Below are 3101 nucleotides of genomic sequence, written 5' to 3'. Positions count from 1 at the left end.
TATGGTGTTGACCATATAACGTCATATAGTTCATGTGGCCATGTAATACATATATTTCGTGTAGTTAAGGATACAATAGTATACTTAGTATGTGTGATCATGATCATGTATTCTCATATACTTCGTGTAGTATTTTTTTTCCTAGATATAAAGCTAATTTAAGAAAAAAAAAAACATATGGCTTTCTATCATTTCAGATATAGGACGGACCCGGTAAACCGGATCAGTATGAACGTTTGGATTCTTTATCCACTGGCCCTGAGTGATTGGTCGCAAATTGTGACATGCCTCACCTTGCTAGTCTATCCGGTCTCTTGTCTCGGATCCTATGGAATATTGAACTGGGGCACATTGGTGCCACGATGTCCCAATATGGTCGACCAGTCAATTACCTCGTTTATTTTGTTTCTTTAATTTCTTTCTGGAAACTCAAGTTGGTCACATATTCTTTGTGCGTGATCCACATGACTTATCTTCAAACACTGGCTGAATGTCTCCGCTTCATTTCGTTGAGTATATAGACCCGATCCAAAGTGTGAACTGTTTCACTTTTCCGCATGAGCGACCTGGAACACAATAAGATTTTCCATACGCACTCCATGCCCTTTTTAAAGGTGAATAAAATCCATGAGAACTTGGTTAAGCATCTACAGTCTAAACTTTTACAATCGGTTAGCTATATAGATTCAGCGTCGCACCTCTACCACGCTGTCATCAAAGTATTTCTGCCCGTTCCCCCTTATCAAAAACTTGAGTAACGTTGCACAGTCACTAGAACTACATAGTTAAAGAAAAAAAAGAAAAAGCCCACGACAATATACAAGTCTTAGGTCTATGAGAGTTATTTTACTTCAAAATTATGTTGAGTTGGTGGCTGGTAGTTAAGAGTTCGTCTTTCGTTTAAGGACTCGAGAGAAAGCAAGCAATCCCTTGCTTAAACATAATTTTGTACATCGGAAACAATGAACACAAAGGTTCTTTCTTAAAGAAAATCATGAACCAGACACATCACTTTGTGCTCTTACATTCAATCCAACAAATAACTGACATTGATAGCCTAGCGAGAGAAAAAAGAAGATATACAGTGACAGAAGTACCAATGAAAAAGACTAGTTCTACATTTACTATTATCAAGTCATCGGTACCAAGAGATAGGAGTAGAGTTGGTTTGGGGAAATTGTGGTACCATACAATGAAGTTGTTGCTGCTGCTGCCACTGATGCAACCCTCCCACGAGCTGCGGCTGCTGCTGTGGCAGGGATGCTTCTTCCACATCCATGGCTGCTTCTTCCATCATCTCATCCTCACCATCTAACTCAGTAATCTCTGGCGCAGGCGGTTCCTCAAAGGACTGGAACTGGGATGAGTCCCAGCGAACAACCGCCTGCTGCTTGTGTTTTTCGTCATCATCATCATCATCATCGTCGTCACATAATAGACCATCAGTTACCACTGCATCACGCAAAAATCTATCTGCAAAAAAAAGGTAAAAAGAGAAATCACACCACCCATCAGAATAGTCATAGATCAACATCGAGAACAAACATGAATCAAGTTCTCATATAATCTGAAACTAACATTCGTAATTTTTGGTCTATGGAAAATAGCAATCTCTCATGGCTAACAACAATGTAAACCACTCATGTCATCATTAGTAGCAAAATATTAATAGTTACTAAGACTCTCACAAGCTCATATCTTATCATATGCTTAATCTTATAAAGCACCAAGTCAATTACCTCATAAAAGAATAGCATTATTATGTACGCAATGGAAACACAAAACTAAAAAATAGATTGATCAAAAAAAAGTAAAGAAAACTTACTCTTAAGCCCTGAAACCAAGTCAGTATCAACAAAAAGGTGAGGAGGTTGATGATGATATTGCTGGAGAGGCTTGTAAAGAACAATAGCTCTCTCTTCGTTAACCGGAACCGATTTGATTTCATCGGTGGCAAATCCAAATCCTGAATACAAGGAAATCAACATCAACATCATCATCATCAATTCATCATCCAAGTAATCCAATCAATTAATCACAAACTTAGGGTTTCAAAAATCTCGAAATTAGAATATTACCAAACGGCGAATCTTACTGGCAGGTGAAGACAGTGAGAAATCGGAGAAATCGTTGTTAACTCTGTCAATATCTTTCCTCTTCATCGGTAAGCAATCGTATCCCGCCATGTTTTCCAATTGGCTACGAAAAGTTCTCTCGCGTAATTACTCAAATCTACTCAACTCCGAGAATGAATAAATGTTAGGGTTAATGCGAGTTGAGAATTCGAGAACAAACAAATAGGCGAAGAGAGTGACAAGAGAAGCTTGTGAGAATGTTTAAATTTTGGATTGCAGAGGTAGAAGAAGAAGATCTTCAGGAAAGACCAAGGGACTTTCTCAGATGTTCTAGATGGATCTAGAAACTGTCGACTCATTGATTCTTTTTTTTTTTTTTTTGGTCTTTTAAACTATAAAACCTTTGTATATTATAAAGATCATGTTTAAAATTAATACTGTGATTTAAAAATATATATAGTAATAGTACTAACCAAAAATAAATTAACTACTATACAGTTTTTAGTTTAGCACGTATCGGATCTGTACTACAGCGCCAAGAAATTTTTTTACAAATACATAAGACTAGTAACACTTACATTGTTATTTTACTATAATACAATCAATTATAATTATTTATATATCTGTGTAATGAGTTCAGATAAAATAGAATTAAGTTTTGATATAATAAAATATATAAACTGAAAAATTTAACAGCACAAGAAATATTTTTGGATATTATCATCTATAAAATTTGGATAAAATAAAAAATGAGAAAAATTCGAACAGTTGTTATTATAATGAGTATTGATAGAATAAAAGAAGTAGTTAAAAATATTTAAAATTTTATTATTACCATGAGTTTGGTAAAAATAAAAGAAGAATAAAAATAAAAATAATGAGCAAAAAACAATTAGAAATGATAACATTATAACACTGAAAAATGAAATTAATTTTTCTTCCTACCCTAGTGAAAAACAAAGAAAAAGAGAGAGCTTGTTAGCCTACAAAAAAAGCATTTATACACAGAAAAAACATTTATAAGCG

At 34.6% G+C, this 3101-nt stretch overlaps 1 pseudogene across 1 annotated transcript; it reads right to left on the bottom strand.

Moving 5' to 3' along the window:
- Positions 1-914: 914 nt before the first annotated feature.
- On the bottom strand, positions 915-2336 carry LOC104699376 (uncharacterized; annotated as a pseudogene). Its single transcript, XR_015563253.1, has 3 exons — positions 2079-2336; positions 1826-1966; positions 915-1473 (listed from the first exon to the last, which is right to left on the bottom strand). The product of XR_015563253.1 is annotated as an uncharacterized LOC104699376 (transcript).
- Between the last annotated feature and the right edge of the window lie 765 nt (positions 2337-3101).

Source organism: Camelina sativa, chromosome 1 (assembly GCF_030686135.1).
Source record: "Camelina sativa cultivar CO46 ecotype springtype chromosome 1, ASM3068613v1".
Lineage (NCBI taxonomy): Eukaryota > Viridiplantae > Streptophyta > Magnoliopsida > Brassicales > Brassicaceae > Camelina > Camelina sativa.
Note: the sequence above shows the minus strand (reverse complement) of the source record. Positions and strands in the feature narration are given on the sequence as shown.